The sequence below is a fragment of the Silene latifolia genome, chromosome 4 (assembly GCF_048544455.1).
Source record: "Silene latifolia isolate original U9 population chromosome 4, ASM4854445v1, whole genome shotgun sequence".
Lineage (NCBI taxonomy): Eukaryota > Viridiplantae > Streptophyta > Magnoliopsida > Caryophyllales > Caryophyllaceae > Silene > Silene latifolia.
Window position 1 is genome coordinate 101,795,113 of NC_133529.1, and position 20,440 is coordinate 101,815,552.

A 20,440-nucleotide genomic window follows, 5' to 3' on the forward strand; every position below is an offset into this window, starting at 1 on the left:
AAAACACACCCATAACGGTGTCGGGAGGAACGGCGGTTCCGACTTGATTCTCGACAAGAGTGACTCTTCTTGGCTCGGCTTCCGGAGCATGAGGGAGAGGAGGAGGGATAGTCTTCTTCTCGGGGCAATTCCTGAAGAGATGTCCGGGCTTCTTGCAATGGTAACACTTCAAGGGCATAGCATAGCATCCAATCCCGGGGTGATAAGTTTGCCCACACTTGAAGCACTTGCGGTTCTCCTTAAGCCTATTAGTAGATGTAGGTACTTGTCCTTTCGGCTCTTGCACTACTGGCTCTTGTCCTCCATGGTCTTGTACTCCTTGTCCTTGGACTCTCGGCACCAACCTCTTCTTGCTAGGATAAGACGAGGATGAGGGCACAGATGGCCTCTTGCCACGGCGGATAGGGCGATGATTCACATGAGCATTGGCATTCCGTTGATTCCGAAGAATTAGAGTAAGGGCTTCCATGATAGTATTCTCCACCTTGGTTGGTCGTACCATCTTCTCAAGACACCAAAGAGTCAACCATGTTAGCACCTAACACATAGCATGCACAAAGAGACTACCAACTTAGGTCCTTAGTCCTACCCATCTCTCATTTATTATTTGAGGTCAAGTTCAATTTAAATTCGGGGTACACGTGTGTGCGTCGGGAGCAACATATGCTCTGATACCAACTGTGAGACCCCTCGATAGGGCATCAAAAATAAAGCGGAAATTACGAGATTTAAAAAAAACCTTTAAGAGTTTAAAGTGCGAAATTCACCATAAGTGATCAAACAAAAATGAAAAGAAAGATAATTAAGTTTTACAATTTAAAACAAGTGCGTTGGGGAAAAGATATCCCACGAATAAACACAAGTCTAACGATAGGTGAGTCTAAGCAACCTATAACTAAGGTCCAAGGTTCAACGTTCTCGCTAGCTCACACGTCTTCCCCATAATCTGCATCACAAACCTGTCATTCATGTAAACATGAACGCCACAGTCAGTGGGGAGTAACTCAGGGTTCTCCCAGCCACAATATGTCAAAATGCACATAAGCAAGAACTTAATTAAACATATTGATCATGCATCATACTTGAATAATATGGACAAGGGAATATAACGATAATCATAACGAGATAGGCATATTGCATTCTTAATGAGATAGGCATGGTACATTATATTAAACATGCATTCAAGGTAACCAAAACATGGATATGAGATTAGGCATCGAATCATATGAAGAAGGTAAACAACGGATCAATTGAATAGAAAATACATGGATGTGAACCAATAGCCATTCCTTTGAAAACCTCTTAACAACCATAGCACGGGACGTGGCTACTAATGTCACATTCATACTTATGGCTTACATCTCACCATAAGAACGGATGGGAACATCAATCCCGGCGATCATATCGCAACTAGGGGCTTGCATCTCACCACTAGTATCCGATAGGACCAAGACTCTCACAAATAGTTATAGAAGACGTGCACTCTCGTATATAAGAACACGCCAATGACCGTAACAAGCAAGACATTTACAAAGGATTGACTCAAAACAAGACAAACCTCTAGACTCCAACCTCCTGGTAGGACGACGATCATAATACGGTCCTAGTCTAAATCTGGCCAGACTCTCGGGATGGACGACACCCGATTCGACATACAATCCCAAATCGTATCCAAGACTCGATCCATGACACCTAGCCGTGCCCCAAGGTCGAGTAACCCCAAATCGGAACCATGGTACCTATCCGTACCCCAAGGTCCGAAGAGGCGGAAGGAAGACAGCCCAACTCGGAAACAATGGCACATAATCGTGACCCAATGGCCGAGGGCAAATAAATAAGGAATGTCGAGTAGTCACACAATGTAAACCGTCACGCTCCGGTCACAAGTACGAGTAACAATGATTGCACAAACATAACGTAAACAATTCATGTGAAGCATGTATAAGTATAAGAGTATAACAAATATCAAGTACTCCCATGATAAAAGAGTCTCAACACATCATACACAAGCATTAGAACCAAAGTTAAGATGCATACCCAACAAGAAACTCAAAACCCAATCTATAACAACAAGTTTAGTACTCGACTACAACAAGGGTCAACTTCAAACGGTCATAACTTGAGTTCTATACATGATAATGAGGTGAAACCAGTTGGAGGTGATAGCTTATCCTCTTACGGTTCTAACGGTAGGTCATAAGCCTCAAACAAACAAGTAACGAAGAAGTTATGGCCATTTTACGAAAACTGGTCAGGCTTAAACCGCAGCCTGCGATAGTGGCCGGAGCCTGCGGTGGGTGCCGGAGCCTGCGGTTTTCCCCTGCCACCGGACTGTTTGCACGACAATTTCCTACCCTTTCCGAAAGTCGATTCCTACCAATTTTTCATCCCAAATTCCTCTTAAATATACATGTTAACACAATAATACCTAATAGAAACCACAAGAATGTAATTGTCACACATCTTGATGGATTCAAGCACAAGATTTTGACCCAAAATCAAACAATTAATTCATCCAAACATCACAACTTTACCCAATTGAAAATCAATGTAACAACATGCTTAAAACTCTTCAACCAACCATGAGATGGTTGTTCATACAAACTCATTCAACAACATACATGTGAAACAAGAAAAGATTCAAACTTTAACATACATATGAACAAACTACAAAATATAAACACACAAATTTGACATAATGTCGAGTAACCCATCACCGTTACCTTTTTGCTCTTAATCTCTAATGTAATCGTCTCACAAGCAAGAATCCACTTCCGGGCCAACTCACCTTTCTCCTAAACATAAGAAAACACAAAATAAGACTAAAAATCGAAACTAGAAAAAGGGTACCATATAGAGGATGGCTCGACAGCCCCAATAATGGAGGAAAGTCGGATCTTTTCTTACCTAGAAAGAAGGAGGGCGATGAGAGGAAGAGATAGCCGCGAAAATCACTTGAATCGGATAAGAATTGAGCAAATTATGGTGTTTTGAAGATTTGTAAGATAGATGTATAAAAATGGTGAGGGTTGTTGAAGATGAATTTCAGAAAAATGAAGAGGGAGATGAAGTTGTGAGGTGTTAGGTGAGGGTTTTATGAAAAGAAAAGAGAAGGAGAAAAGGCCCATAAGTTATAAAAAGCCCAACAACTCAAATTGAGTCGGTTTCTGCTAGAATTTTCGTCTCAAGCCCACTATAACTCAAGACGGGAGATATTATTATTATTATCATTATTATCCGACCAAAATATTTATTTTGTATAACTTAAGCTTTAAAAATATAATATTTATAAAAATCATGTTTAATAATGAAGTTAATTAAATTAAATAATTAAAATATAAATAAGACAATGAAACGGTTAATTAAATTATAATTGCCAAAATAGAAAATTCGCGGGTGTTACAATCACCCCATCTTTTAAAAAAGTTTCGTCCTCGAAACTTGAAAATGGAAATGAAATGTCGTATAAAATAAAACTGGAATTTTGAATTCGGTAACCAAAACATTCAAAAGGTTACTTATCGTAAGAATCAAAATCCTTTCGTAAGTCTCAATTAAAATTTTAAATGTAACCGCATTCTCATCAAAGGAACGAAAATGCTCTCGTTGCGCATTCAAGAACATCACATTCCAAATCAAAGATATGGTCAAAAGCAAATCATTTGTATAAATCAAAAATCAAAATACTTTCAAAGACATTGATGAAGAGTTTTCAAAAGTATAAGTCTCATTCATGGAACGAAATTGCTCTTGTCGTGCACACAAGAACGCTAACTTTCCAAGTCTAAGACAAATTTAAAACAAAAATCATTCGCCGACAAGCGCAGAACAAGTTATTAAACGTTTCAAATAACGAGTTCTAACATCCGATCAACGTCAAAATCAAAAGAGAAGGCAATTCACTCAAATTTTCTTTTGCAAAGGTCAAAATAGAAGTAGAGGCTTCATTTCTAAATTAAAAAGGAAGTCAAATTCCTGAAAATATAATATTAAACTTTGACAACGAAATCATAAGTAGACCAAAGCTAGTTAGAAATTGAGCAAAGTTAAAAGTAACTCGGGTTTAGCAATTAAAAATCAATAAAAGGAGTTATACTCGTAGGACAAAAGGATAACTAAATCAAATTTTCATTTTTGAACTCTTAAAATAGGTAGGGTTTAGTAAAAGTAACATAAACCTTTAACGACGAACCAAAAATGGTAGTTTGAAACGTTTAGAAATTTTATGAATTGAAAAGTAACTTAGATATCATGAAAACAAGATACGCTAAGAGGGTTCAAACTTAACCAACAAAGAGATAGGATGAACTTCCTAGGAGAAGAGTTGAAATCGAATCTACCAGGCTATCAAAGATTGAATTCCATAGGTTAGCATCAAATTCTAAAGGAGGAGCAAGCATAAACGAGGAAGAGAGGTATGAACGGAAACACTTATGGTCAAAGAGGACGGGAAGTTAGGCAACAAGGAAACACTAGATACTTAAATCTCGAACAACAAAGTCACCCTGAACGGTTCCGAAAACTTCCTAACCACTAAACTCATAACCACATAACTCCCAAAAATTTCCTCAAAATACTCACAATTTACTCCTATGCTACCCCGTGGGTCAAGTCACTCCATCACAATTGTGATTCCATAACTCTCAAATATAAATCATCTATAAACGATTTCCATGAAATATCAAAACTACTAAAAGAGTTACACACATAACCAACTATCAACTACTAGGAGTTCTCACTATGGTAAAATCCTAAATCAAAGGTCAAAATCTCCAGGTCTTTATACTTTCTAACACTCCAAACCAAAATCTTATTCACACCCGAATTCACAAGCCTAAATGATCACATTCCCCAAATCTTAAAGACCACCAACCAAAAGTAAATAGATTGTCATACAATTTTTCCTACCCAACTCAACTCAAGTGCCACTAATCCAATTTTGACGAAATCAAGGTTTGCAAAGAATCCTCAAGGGCATCTCACTCACTCTACAACGTAGCCAACAAAGCCATCACTCCACTAAAGAAACAAAGGGTAATAACTAGGTCAAGAAATGATAGGAAATTTCAAAGGGATACATGAACATGACGAGGTGTGAGATTAAAGGAGTCAACAATAAAGGTAACTAGTTAACACAAGTAAGAGACATTAGAATTAGAGAGGTATTCAAGTCAAGGAAACGACAAGTAACTTTTATGCTTAAGAATTAAATCTAATCAAGGTATAAGCGGAGGGAAGGAAGATGATTAATGGTACGAATGAGGACTTCAAGGCTTAACCCATACGCTTTCTAAGACTTAAGGTTCTTTCTAACAGGGTCACGCCTATTAGGATATTGTACCATCATAACAAAACAACCAAATTCCAAAACATGGGTTAAGACAATTCATCTCATTCCTTATATGCAAGTCTCTCTTCAAGGGTTACACCTCTATGGCTGATCAAGGTAAAAATAAACGCTCGCTTAAGGGTTGATACATTGGTTAGACTCATTGTTCACCTATCCTATCACATATTAGGATATCCCTAAAGTAAGTCTACCACTCAAGTATAACAACGTCTCTTTATCTCAAGTTCTCGACACAACCTCGATGTTTTAAAAACCAAAGAACGAATTAACAAAGACTTCTCAACCAAATTCTTCAAGGGAAAACTAATATCAAATCACATCACCATTCTATTTGGGACCTTTAACATCTAAGAATGGGTTCTATTCAAGGCTTCTATCATAAATCTATCTCATATTCTCCTAAGGTGACGACGCTCAACCTACTAAGCTTTCAAATCCCAAACATAAACAACAAAGCCAAGTTCTATAACTTTAATCACATAGGCAACTTATTCCTGACACGAAGAATCCACCAATCAATTATACTTACTTGGTCAAGGAACTAGGTATAAGAATCACTAAGTATTTATCATCACCTTACCTAAGTCTTTTCGACATCCCGACCTCTCAAAAGCGGGTTAAGGGTCAAAACACAAACAAACTCCACAAAAGCCAACTTATCCGACCGAGTTAACATTCCATAAGGCAAAGATGAAGGTATACACGAGGGGCATTATAAGGAGAAAAGGTACAAAGACAACTCCTAAGATATGGAATAAGAGTTGCGAAAGGCATAGAAGCACACAGATAAGGGAATATGACAAGGCACTCAAAGAGAGGAAGGTATCTTCGAGACGGTAAGGAAATCCTTCAAGAGAAAGAGTTCCTTAAGCAAGATGTTATGGAAGGAGAAACAAAAACATGGGATAGGTCGGGCGGGTACCAACCTAGCTTCCAAGGTAAAGCAAAAGAGAGTTTAGAAAGGAGGGATGAGCATCACGGGATAAAAGTAAGGAAAGGTGGATCAAGGATAGAAAACACACCCATAACGGTGTCGGGAGGAACGGCGGTTCCGACTTGATTCTCGACAAGAGTGACTCTTCTTGGCTCGGCTTCCGGAGCATGAGGGAGAGGAGGAGGGATAGTCTTCTTCTCGGGGCAATTCCTGAAGAGATGTCCGGGCTTCTTGCAATGGTAACACTTCAAGGGCATAGCATAGCATCCAATCCCGGGGTGATAAGTTTGCCCACACTTGAAGCACTTGCGGTTCTCCTTAAGCCTATTAGTAGATGTAGGTACTTGTCCTTTCGGCTCTTGCACTACTGGCTCTTGTCCTCCATGGTCTTGTACTCCTTGTCCTTGGACTCTCGGCACCAACCTCTTCTTGCTAGGATAAGACGAGGATGAGGGCACAGATGGCCTCTTGCCACGGCGGATAGGGCGATGATTCACATGAGCATTGGCATTCCGTTGATTCCGAAGAATTAGAGTAAGGGCTTCCATGATAGTATTCTCCACCTTGGTTGGTCGTACCATCTTCTCAAGACACCAAAGAGTCAACCATGTTAGCACCTAACACATAGCATGCACAAAGAGACTACCAACTTAGGTCCTTAGTCCTACCCATCTCTCATTTATTATTTGAGGTCAAGTTCAATTTAAATTCGGGGTACACGTGTGTGCGTCGGGAGCAACATATGCTCTGATACCAACTGTGAGACCCCTCGATAGGGCATCAAAAATAAAGCGGAAATTACGAGATTTAAAAAAAACCTTTAAGAGTTTAAAGTGCGAAATTCACCATAAGTGATCAAACAAAAATGAAAAGAAAGATAATTAAGTTTTACAATTTAAAACAAGTGCGTTGGGGAAAAGATATCCCACGAATAAACACAAGTCTAACGATAGGTGAGTCTAAGCAACCTATAACTAAGGTCCAAGGTTCAACGTTCTCGCTAGCTCACACGTCTTCCCCATAATCTGCATCACAAACCTGTCATTCATGTAAACATGAACGCACGGTCGGTGGGGAGTAACTCGGGGGTTCTCCCGGCCACAATATGTCAAAATGCACATAAGCAAGAACTTAATTAAACATATTGATCATGCATCATACTTGAATAATATGGACAAGGGAATATAACGATAATCATAACGAGATAGGCATATTGCATTCTTAATGAGATAGGCATGGTACATTATATTAAACATGCATTCAAGGTAACCAAAACATGGATATGAGATTAGGCATCGAATCATATGAAGAAGGTAAACAACGGATCAATTGAATAGAAAATACATGGATGTGAACCAATAGCCATTCCTTTGAAAACCTCTTAACAACCATAGCACGGGACGTGGCTACTAATGTCACATTCATACTTATGGCTTACATCTCACCATAAGAACGGATGGGAACATCAATCCCGGCGATCATATCGCAACTAGGGGCTTGCATCTCACCACTAGTATCCGATAGGACCAAGACTCTCACAAATAGTTATAGAAGACGTGCACTCTCGTATATAAGAACACGCCAATGACCGTAACAAGCAAGACATTTACAAAGGATTGACTCAAAACAAGACAAACCTCTAGACTCCAACCTCCTGGTAGGACGACGATCATAATACGGTCCTAGTCTAAATCTGGCCAGACTCTCGGGATGGACGACACCCGATTCGACATACAATCCCAAATCGTATCCAAGACTCGATCCATGACACCTAGCCGTGCCCCAAGGTCGAGTAACCCCAAATCGGAACCATGGTACCTATCCGTACCCCAAGGTCCGAAGAGGCGGAAGGAAGACAGCCCAACTCGGAAACAATGGCACATAATCGTGACCCAATGGCCGAGGGCAAATAAATAAGGAATGTCGAGTAGTCACACAATGTAAACCGTCACGCTCCGGTCACAAGTACGAGTAACAATGATTGCACAAACATAACGTAAACAATTCATGTGAAGCATGTATAAGTATAAGAGTATAACAAATATCAAGTACTCCCATGATAAAAGAGTCTCAACACATCATACACAAGCATTAGAACCAAAGTTAAGATGCATACCCAACAAGAAACTCAAAACCCAATCTATAACAACAAGTTTAGTACTCGACTACAACAAGGGTCAACTTCAAACGGTCATAACTTGAGTTCTATACATGATAATGAGGTGAAACCAGTTGGAGGTGATAGCTTATCCTCTTACGGTTCTAACGGTAGGTCATAAGCCTCAAACAAACAAGTAACGAAGAAGTTATGGCCATTTTACGAAAACTGGTCAGGCTTAAACCGCAGCCTGCGATAGTGGCCGGAGCCTGCGGTGGGTGCCGGAGCCTGCGGTTTTCCCCTGCCACCGGACTGTTTGCACGACAATTTCCTACCCTTTCCGAAAGTCGATTCCTACCAATTTTTCATCCCAAATTCCTCTTAAATATACATGTTAACACAATAATACCTAATAGAAACCACAAGAATGTAATTGTCACACATCTTGATGGATTCAAGCACAAGATTTTGACCCAAAATCAAACAATTAATTCATCCAAACATCACAACTTTACCCAATTGAAAATCAATGTAACAACATGCTTAAAACTCTTCAACCAACCATGAGATGGTTGTTCATACAAACTCATTCAACAACATACATGTGAAACAAGAAAAGATTCAAACTTTAACATACATATGAACAAACTACAAAATATAAACACACAAATTTGACATAATGTCGAGTAACCCATCACCGTTACCTTTTTGCTCTTAATCTCTAATGTAATCGTCTCACAAGCAAGAATCCACTTCCGGGCCAACTCACCTTTCTCCTAAACATAAGAAAACACAAAATAAGACTAAAAATCGAAACTAGAAAAAGGGTACCATATAGAGGATGGCTCGACAGCCCCAATAATGGAGGAAAGTCGGATCTTTTCTTACCTAGAAAGAAGGAGGGCGATGAGAGGAAGAGATAGCCGCGAAAATCACTTGAATCGGATAAGAATTGAGCAAATTATGGTGTTTTGAAGATTTGTAAGATAGATGTATAAAAATGGTGAGGGTTGTTGAAGATGAATTTCAGAAAAATGAAGAGGGAGATGAAGTTGTGAGGTGTTAGGTGAGGGTTTTATGAAAAGAAAAGAGAAGGAGAAAAGGCCCATAAGTTATAAAAAGCCCAACAACTCAAATTGAGTCGGTTTCCGCTAGAATTTTCGTCTCAAGCCCACTATAACTCAAGACGGGAGATATTATTATTATTATCATTATTATCCGACCAAAATATTTATTTTGTATAACTTAAGCTTTAAAAATATAATATTTATAAAAATCATGTTTAATAATGAAGTTAATTAAATTAAATAATTAAAATATAAATAAGACAATGAAACGGTTAATTAAATTATAATTGCCAAAATAGAAAATTCGCGGGTGTTACAATCACCCTATCTTTTAAAAAGTTTCGTCCTCGAAACTTGAAAATGGAAATGAAATGTCGTATAAAATAAAACTGGAATTTTGAATTCGGTAACCAAAACATTCAAAAGGTTACTTATCGTAAGAATCAAAATCCTTTCAGAAGTCTCAATTAAAATTTTAAAACGTAACGATTCTCATCAAAGGAACGAAAATGCTCTCGTTGCGCATTCAAGAACATCACATTCCAAATCAAAGATATGGTCAAAAGCAAATCATTTGTATAAATCAAAAATCAAAATACTTTCAAAGACATTGATGAAGAGTTTTCAAAAGTATAAGTCTCATTCATGGAACGAAATTGCTCTTGTCGTGCACACAAGAACGCTAACTTTCCAAGTCTAAGACAAATTTAAAACAAAAATCATTCGCCGACAAGCGCAGAACAAGTTATTAAACGTTTCAAATAACGAGTTCTAACATCCGATCAACGTCAAAATCAAAAGAGAAGGCAATTCACTCAAATTTTCTTTTGCAAAGGTCAAAATAGAAGTAGAGGCTTCATTTCTAAATTAAAAAGGAAGTCAAATTCCTGAAAATATAATATTAAACTTTGACAACGAAATCATAAGTAGACCAAAGCTAGTTAGAAATTGAGCAAAGTTAAAAGTAACTCGGGTTTAGCAATTAAAAATCAATAAAAAGGAGTTATACTCGTAGGACAAAAGGATAACTAAATCAAATTTTCATTTTTGAACTCTTAAAATAGGTAGGGTTTAGTAAAAGTAACATAAACCTTTAACGACGAACCAAAAATGGTAGTTTGAAACGTTTAGAAATTTTATGAATTGAAAAGTAACTTAGATATCATGAAAACAAGATACGCTAAGAGGGTTCAAACTTAACCAACAAAGAGATAGGATGAACTTCCTAGGAGAAGAGTTGAAATCGAATCTACCAGGCTATCAAAGATTGAATTCCATAGGTTAGCATCAAATTCTAAAGGAGGAGCAAGCATAAACGAGGAAGAGAGGTATGAACGGAAACACTTATGGTCAAAGAGGACGGGAAGTTAGGCAACAAGGAAACACTAGATACTTAAATCTCGAACAACAAAGTCACCCTGAACGGTTCCGAAAACTTCCTAACCACTAAACTCATAACCACATAACTCCCAAAAATTTCCTCAAAATACTCACAATTTACTCCTATGCTACCCCGTGGGTCAAGTCACTCCATCACAATTGTGATTCCATAACTCTCAAATATAAATCATCTATAAACGATTTCCATGAAATATCAAAACTACTAAAAGAGTTACACACATAACCAACTATCAACTACTAGGAGTTCTCACTATGGTAAAATCCTAAATCAAAGGTCAAAATCTCCAGGTCTTTATACTTTCTAACACTCCAAACCAAAATCTTATTCACACCCGAATTCACAAGCCTAAATGATCACATTCCCCAAATCTTAAAGACCACCAACCAAAAGTAAATAGATTGTCATACAATTTTTCCTACCCAACTCAACTCAAGTGCCACTAATCCAATTTTGACGAAATCAAGGTTTGCAAAGAATCCTCAAGGGCATCTCACTCACTCTACAACGTAGCCAACAAAGCCATCACTCCACTAAAGAAACAAAGGGTAATAACTAGGTCAAGAAATGATAGGAAATTTCAAAGGGATACATGAACATGACGAGGTGTGAGATTAAAGGAGTCAACAATAAAGGTAACTAGTTAACACAAGTAAGAGACATTAGAATTAGAGAGGTATTCAAGTCAAGGAAACGACAAGTAACTTTTATGCTTAAGAATTAAATCTAATCAAGGTATAAGCGGAGGGAAGGAAGATGATTAATGGTACGAATGAGGACTTCAAGGCTTAACCCATACGCTTTCTAAGACTTAAGGTTCTTTCTAACAGGGTCACGCCTATTAGGATATTGTACCATCATAACAAAACAACCAAATTCCAAAACATGGGTTAAGACAATTCATCTCATTCCTTATATGCAAGTCTCTCTTCAAGGGTTACACCTCTATGGCTGATCAAGGTAAAAATAAACGCTCGCTTAAGGGTTGATACATTGGTTAGACTCATTGTTCACCTATCCTATCACATATTAGGATATCCCTAAAGTAAGTCTACCACTCAAGTATAACAACGTCTCTTTATCTCAAGTTCTCGACACAACCTCGATGTTTTAAAAACCAAAGAACGAATTAACAAAGACTTCTCAACCAAATTCTTCAAGGGAAAACTAATATCAAATCACATCACCATTCTATTTGGGACCTTTAACATCTAAGAATGGGTTCTATTCAAGGCTTCTATCATAAATCTATCTCATATTCTCCTAAGGTGACGACGCTCAACCTACTAAGCTTTCAAATCCCAAACATAAACAACAAAGCCAAGTTCTATAACTTTAATCACATAGGCAACTTATTCCTGACACGAAGAATCCACCAATCAATTATACTTACTTGGTCAAGGAACTAGGTATAAGAATCACTAAGTATTTATCATCACCTTACCTAAGTCTTTTCGACATCCCGACCTCTCAAAATGGGGTTAAGGGTCAAAACACAAACAAACTCCACAAAAGCCAACTTATCCGACCGAGTTAACATTCCATAAGGCAAAGATGAAGGTATACACGAGGGGCATTATAAGGAGAAAAGGTACAAAGACAACTCCTAAGATATGGAATAAGAGTTGCGAAAGGCATAGAAGCACACAGATAAGGGAATATGACAAGGCACTCAAAGAGAGGAAGGTATCTTCGAGACGGTAAGGAAATCCTTCAAGAGAAAGAGTTCCTTAAGCAAGATGTTATGGAAGGAGAAACAAAAACATGGGATAGGTCGGGCGGGTACCAACCTAGCTTCCAAGGTAAAGCAAAAGAGAGTTTAGAAAGGAGGGATGAGCATCACGGGATAAAAGTAAGGAAAGGTGGATCAAGGATAGAAAACACACCCATAACGGTGTCGGGAGGAACGGCGGTTCCGACTTGATTCTCGACAAGAGTGACTCTTCTTGGCTCGGCTTCCGGAGCATGAGGGAGAGGAGGAGGGATAGTCTTCTTCTCGGGGCAATTCCTGAAGAGATGTCCGGGCTTCTTGCAATGGTAACACTTCAAGGGCATAGCATAGCATCCAATCCCGGGGTGATAAGTTTGCCCACACTTGAAGCACTTGCGGTTCTCCTTAAGCCTATTAGTAGATGTAGGTACTTGTCCTTTCGGCTCTTGCACTACTGGCTCTTGTCCTCCATGGTCTTGTACTCCTTGTCCTTGGACTCTCGGCACCAACCTCTTCTTGCTAGGATAAGACGAGGATGAGGGCACAGATGGCCTCTTGCCACGGCGGATAGGGCGATGATTCACATGAGCATTGGCATTCCGTTGATTCCGAAGAATTAGAGTAAGGGCTTCCATGATAGTATTCTCCACCTTGGTTGGTCGTACCATCTTCTCAAGACACCAAAGAGTCAACCATGTTAGCACCTAACACATAGCATGCACAAAGAGACTACCAACTTAGGTCCTTAGTCCTACCCATCTCTCATTTATTATTTGAGGTCAAGTTCAATTTAAATTCGGGGTACACGTGTGTGCGTCGGGAGCAACATATGCTCTGATACCAACTGTGAGACCCCTCGATAGGGCATCAAAAATAAAGCGGAAATTACGAGATTTAAAAAAAACCTTTAAGAGTTTAAAGTGCGAAATTCACCATAAGTGATCAAACAAAAATGAAAAGAAAGATAATTAAGTTTTACAATTTAAAACAAGTGCGTTGGGGAAAAGATATCCCACGAATAAACACAAGTCTAACGATAGGTGAGTCTAAGCAACCTATAACTAAGGTCCAAGGTTCAACGTTCTCGCTAGCTCACACGTCTTCCCCATAATCTGCATCACAAACCTGTCATTCATGTAAACATGAACGCCACGGTCAGTGGGGAGTAACTCAGGGTTCTCCCAGCCACAATATGTCAAAATGCACATAAGCAAGAACTTAATTAAACATATTGATCATGCATCATACTTGAATAATATGGACAAGGGAATATAACGATAATCATAACGAGATAGGCATATTGCATTCTTAATGAGATAGGCATGGTACATTATATTAAACATGCATTCAAGGTAACCAAAACATGGATATGAGATTAGGCATCGAATCATATGAAGAAGGTAAACAACGGATCAATTGAATAGAAAATACATGGATGTGAACCAATAGCCATTCCTTTGAAAACCTCTTAACAACCATAGCACGGGACGTGGCTACTAATGTCACATTCATACTTATGGCTTACATCTCACCATAAGAACGGATGGGAACATCAATCCCGGCGATCATATCGCAACTAGGGGCTTGCATCTCACCACTAGTATCCGATAGGACCAAGACTCTCACAAATAGTTATAGAAGACGTGCACTCTCGTATATAAGAACACGCCAATGACCGTAACAAGCAAGACATTTACAAAGGATTGACTCAAAACAAGACAAACCTCTAGACTCCAACCTCCTGGTAGGACGACGATCATAATACGGTCCTAGTCTAAATCTGGCCAGACTCTCGGGATGGACGACACCCGATTCGACATACAATCCCAAATCGTATCCAAGACTCGATCCATGACACCTAGCCGTGCCCCAAGGTCGAGTAACCCCAAATCGGAACCATGGTACCTATCCGTACCCCAAGGTCCGAAGAGGCGGAAGGAAGACAGCCCAACTCGGAAACAATGGCACATAATCGTGACCCAATGGCCGAGGGCAAATAAATAAGGAATGTCGAGTAGTCACACAATGTAAACCGTCACGCTCCGGTCACAAGTACGAGTAACAATGATTGCACAAACATAACGTAAACAATTCATGTGAAGCATGTATAAGTATAAGAGTATAACAAATATCAAGTACTCCCATGATAAAAGAGTCTCAACACATCATACACAAGCATTAGAACCAAAGTTAAGATGCATACCCAACAAGAAACTCAAAACCCAATCTATAACAACAAGTTTAGTACTCGACTACAACAAGGGTCAACTTCAAACGGTCATAACTTGAGTTCTATACATGATAATGAGGTGAAACCAGTTGGAGGTGATAGCTTATCCTCTTACGGTTCTAACGGTAGGTCATAAGCCTCAAACAAACAAGTAACGAAGAAGTTATGGCCATTTTACGAAAACTGGTCAGGCTTAAACCGCAGCCTGCGATAGTGGCCGGAGCCTGCGGTGGGTGCCGGAGCCTGCGGTGGGTGCCGGAGCCTGCGGTTTTCCCCTGCCACCGGACTGTTTGCACGACAATTTCCTACCCTTTCCGAAAGTCGATTCCTACCAATTTTTCATCCCAAATTCCTCTTAAATATACATGTTAACACAATAATACCTAATAGAAACCACAAGAATGTAATTGTCACACATCTTGATGGATTCAAGCACAAGATTTTGACCCAAAATCAAACAATTAATTCATCCAAACATCACAACTTTACCCAATTGAAAATCAATGTAACAACATGCTTAAAACTCTTCAACCAACCATGAGATGGTTGTTCATACAAACTCATTCAACAACATACATGTGAAACAAGAAAAGATTCAAACTTTAACATACATATGAACAAACTACAAAATATAAACACACAAATTTGACATAATGTCGAGTAACCCATCACCGTTACCTTTTTGCTCTTAATCTCTAATGTAATCGTCTCACAAGCAAGAATCCACTTAGGGCCAACTCACCTTTCTCCTAAACATAAGAAAACACAAAATAAGACTAAAAATCGAAACTAGAAAAAGGGTACCATATAGAGGATGGCTCGACAGCCCCAATAATGGAGGAAAGTCGGATCTTTTCTTACCTAGGAAGAAGGAGGGCGATGAGAGGAAGAGATAGCCGCGAAAATCACTTGAATCGGATAAGAATTGAGCAAATTATGGTGTTTTGAAGATTTGTAAGATAGATGTATAAAAATGGTGAGGGTTGTTGAAGATGAATTTCAGAAAAATGAAGAGGGAGATGAAGTTGTGAGGTGTTAGGTGAGGGTTTTATGAAAAGAAAAGAGAAGGAGAAAAGGCCCATAAGTTATAAAAAGCCCAACAACTCAAATTGAGTCGGTTTCCGCTAGAATTTTCGTCTCAAGCCCACTATAACTCAAGACGGGAGATATTATTATTATTATCATTATTATCCGACCAAAATATTTATTTTGTATAACTTAAGCTTTAAAAATATAATATTTATAAAAATCATGTTTAATAATGAAGTTAATTAAATTAAATAATTAAAATATAAATAAGACAATGAAACGGTTAATTAAATTATAATTGCCAAAATAGAAAATTCGCGGGTGTTACAGTTTTATTCGGCCTTCCTAGGCCCAACCCAACCCATTCGACCAATCGTCCCGTCTGGACGGTACAAATTCTTATATGGGCCTAAGGATAGATAGCGATTGACGTCAACCATACCATGGTACATACTCATGTTTGTATCAAGGGGTTTCACTGCTCGAGGAAATGGACTAGGAACCGACCTTACTCTTGTTTGGCACGGACCTTTCCACAGACTAGAGTTTGATTGCTTGGTATGGCAACCCACTTCTTAAGCCAAAACCCTTCTAAATGCACTCATCATACCGTTATAATGCCTGTATGAATGCTTGTATCATATGTGATCACCACCATGACGAATTTCTGTAAAATCAAAAAACCGTTTTAAAATGTAAATATTTTCAAAAATGGCCGAAATTAGCGCAAAATGAGTCGAAACTCTGTCCAAATCTCCAGTCAAAATTCGGGCCTCAAAACCCATTTCAAAACCTCACTTCGAGTCAGCACTCCTACAACTACACTACAGTTGCCTAGGACAAACATTTCAAGATGGTGTCATTTTCAAACCTCACTTAACACAGTGGCACACTTTCACTTCACAAGTTGAGTCTTTTCTTTGAGTAGGTGTGCTAGAATGGTCGATCATGTTTTTATTCGTCGTCAATCTCTTATCCAGTTTCCAAGATGCCTGAAACTAGTACCACGAGTGCTAGTGGTCAACCCCAAAATGGTAATGATCAAATCCTAGCTGCGCTCGTCCGTCTCCAAGCAAGACAAGACCAAGCTTATGATCGCCTCAACCCTATTGAAGGCCGAATTGTTGATGTGGAAACTAGACTCCCTCCTACAGAAAACGATATTCCTAGTGAGATCGTGCATGATAACCTTCCACCCTTTGTTGGACAACAAGAAACCAACCCTCCAATAGGTCCTACTGAAGCTGAAAAGCGACTTCAATACTTGGAGGAGCAACTAATGTACTTTAAGGGAGATGACATCTACAGGGAGAATAATCGCAAGTATGAGGCCGTGAATGCTCAATTGCCAACCAACTTCAACATGACTGACATCCCAAAGTTCAAGGAACATAAAAACCCTTTGAACCACATTCGTGCTTTCAAGGACTACATGTCTATCAAAGGCATCAAACCTGAGATGTTCTTAAGGATCTTTCCTTCATCTCTCGACACCATTCCTAAGCAATGGTTCTACTCTTTGGAACACAAGAAGATTGCCACTTGGGATGATGCCGCAATTGAATTCACTAAACAATACGCGAATAATGCTGAGATCCAAGTCAATATGCGTACTTTAGAGGTTCTTACCTAAAATGAAAAAGAAGGCTTCACCGACTTCCTAAGTAGGTGGAGGAAGACTAGCACACAACTTGTTGAACGTCCAGATGAAGCTTCCCTTGTTGAAAAGTTCGTGGATAATTTGAGACCCATTTATGCAAACCACTTGAGGTACCAAAACATAAAGACCTTCAAAGATCTGACTGTGCTAGAGACGAGAATTGAAGATGACATCCTTAAAGGACTCTTGTCCAAAACGGTGGGTCGTGGATATTAGGGTTCAACGAGTCGTTCTTATGGCTCTACTAGCAAGACTGATGAGGTTAACCTTGTCGAATCATCAAAGAAAAATAACCTACAAAGGAAGTTCACAAACATTGGCGATACATACTCCAATGCTCTGAAAAGGTTGATGAAACAAGGTAAGCTCCAACCCATAGGACCTACACCTGACCCAGAAAAGAAGTCCTAATTCTAGGATGAGAATGCATTCTGCGAATATCATAGAGGCAAGGAACACGATACCGAGTAATGTTTCAAACTAAAGCACGTCCTTCAGGATATGATCGAAGATGGTTGTTTACCCATACCTCCCGGAGGTAAGCCTAACAATACTCAGAATCCTCTTGGAGTTCTGATGATTACAGATGAAGAATCCACCTTGGATTGTTCACACCTCATTTCTCTAATCAAAGATGAGATTCATGTATTAGAAGATGAGGGGAGTTATTCCACCATTTCTCCTACCATCGCCGATTTCATCGCATGGGCAAAGAGTGTGAGTAGCATCCTTACGCAATCCAAGCACCATACCCAAAGAGAGCGTGCCACTAAATCTATCTCAAGATTCTACGATGCAAGAGGTAGTCGCCGTGGTTGACAGTCTAGTCGACCAAATAATCAGTTTAGAAGCCAAGATCATCAGGTTGAGAGAGCTTACTATCGTCAACGGAATATGGGCCGATGACGATGAAGATGAATACCTCACAGAACACTACCTAGTCAAAGCTAGTGAGGATATAGTCAAAAGTAGTGAAGATCAAGATATAGACCACCTTACTCGTTCAGGGCGTCCATATCAAAATGTTTCTCAGAATGGTCCTATAGCTAATGGTCCAGTCACTAACACCAATGTCATCACACCAAATGACGGCGAAGATACATCTACTGACCACTTGCTAAAACAACTGCAGAAGACAAAGGCTGATCTTTCAGTCTGGCAACTAGTTGCGAGTTCATTTAATCATCGCCAAGCTTTACTGCAAGCCTTGGCTAAATTGAACGTGGCACACAACTCTACGCCTGACGACGTAGTCAACTTGGTCTTCCAAGATTCAGCTAAACTAAGTAACCCAGTTACTTTTTCAGATGAGGATTTGCCTCCTTTCGGCGCCAGTCACAACCTAGCTCTGTACATTACCGTCACATGCTTAAAGAAGAACGTGCTAATGACTTTGGTGGATGATCGTTCTGCGGTCAATGTCATACCATTGAAAACGGCATACAAATTGGGCATGAAAGAATCAGATTGGACTCCTACCAACCAAGGTGTTCGAGCATACGATAGAACACGATGTAAAGTGGTAGGATTAGTCAACCTCACTATAGCCACAGGGCCGATTGAGCGAAAGGTTAATTTTCAAATAGTGGATGTCGAAGCATCATTCAATATACTTCAGGGAATGTCTTGGATTCACGCTTCCAAAGCAGTAACATCCACCTTGCACCAAAAGATTAAGATTCCACTAAATTGCAAAATAGTGACGATCCCTTCGTCACCTATCAAGGCTGTAATAGAGAAACTGTCAAGCAACCAAGTAGTCACAGATCCAGTATACGAGCTTGGGGGCTTTCATAGCATAAACCTTGTAGAGAGTGAACTAGCACCTCTATACTTCGATCCATACTCCAATTTAGTGGTCAACCACATACTCAAGTCTCGGGGATACTTCTCGGGAATGCCGCTGAATCCTGCCAAGAAAAATACCTTCGCACCATACAAAGAGGGGAACTCTCAGAGGATACCATTAGGATTGAGATACAAACCCACAAAAGAAGAAGCTTTGGAAATGCTCACTCAATTCTATAACCGTAAGAACAAAGGGATCCAAATGCGATCCTACCTCCCTACTCTAAATAGATACTTCGTCAGAGAAGGGAGTCAGGAGTACTTTCACGGGTTTCCTGAATCTTGGCATTATAAAGGAATGTAACTATCTGGAATCGAGGTCTTCCACGATTGCTACTTCATTTCTTCGGAAACGGTTCTTACCGTCAAAACACGTCAAACACCTTGTTTGGATGAACAGACTATTAGCCTTCTGTTTGGAGAAGACCGATTCGTCAAAGCGGCACAGGATGAGATCATTACCATGATACTTCAGGATGACCATTTCAATCCCGCAGCATTGATCACCGAAGCCAGCTCAAACCAGCAGAAAGGATGGAGGAAGTCTATCAAATGGACTAACAACCAAGGAAGGCTCTTCAAGCTCACCACTGGAGAAGGAGAGATGTTCAAAGGAGAGCCTGAAGACAACGAATTCGAGTCAGAGTCAAAGTCGGAGTCGGAAACATAGTCTAAGTCTAGAGAAGTCGCAAGAGAGTCTCCTCCTGTCGTCACTCCAAATCCCCTTGTTTCTCCTAGCATAGCGTCGAGTAGTAACAGTAGCTTGGGAAATGTCCCAGTAGTTGTCCCTTTACCGCCACTGACTACTAAACAGATGGCTTCTTTGTTTCAACTCTTTTCAAAATTTAATATGAATAAAATCAGATTCTGCTTACTCTTTGTGTTATTCTGAATGCAATTCTATTTACGATGATAATGAGGATGGTCCTGACCCAGATTCAGTCGAATTACCACCCTACATAGTCCAAGAAATATTACAAGAGGGGGAAGGGGCACCAGTTATAGAGAACATTGAACCCATCAATGTAGGAACCGAACTAGAATCCCAAGAACTTAGGATAGGGACGTGATGGAAGGTGTCGTCGTGTCTCCCAATCAAACACATTTATAATTC

General features: G+C 39.5%; 3 long non-coding RNA genes across 3 annotated transcripts; all 3 read right to left on the minus strand.

Annotated features, from left to right (window-relative positions):
• Positions 1 to 787: 787 nt before the first annotated feature.
• LOC141652359 (uncharacterized) lies at positions 788 to 2,885 on the minus strand. Its single transcript, XR_012547167.1, has 2 exons — positions 2,724 to 2,885; positions 788 to 959 (listed from the first exon to the last, which is right to left on the minus strand). It is a non-coding gene; the product is annotated as an uncharacterized LOC141652359 (long non-coding RNA).
• Positions 2,886 to 7,150: 4,265 nt separating this feature from the next.
• On the minus strand, positions 7,151 to 9,248 carry LOC141652360 (uncharacterized). Its single transcript, XR_012547168.1, has 2 exons — positions 9,087 to 9,248; positions 7,151 to 7,322 (listed from the first exon to the last, which is right to left on the minus strand). It is a non-coding gene; the product is annotated as an uncharacterized LOC141652360 (long non-coding RNA).
• A 4,264-nt stretch (positions 9,249 to 13,512) lies between these two features.
• LOC141652361 (uncharacterized) lies at positions 13,513 to 15,517 on the minus strand. The gene is made up of 2 exons (XR_012547169.1): positions 15,468 to 15,517; positions 13,513 to 13,684 (listed from the first exon to the last, which is right to left on the minus strand). It is a non-coding gene; the product is annotated as an uncharacterized LOC141652361 (long non-coding RNA).
• Between the last annotated feature and the right edge of the window lie 4,923 nt (positions 15,518 to 20,440).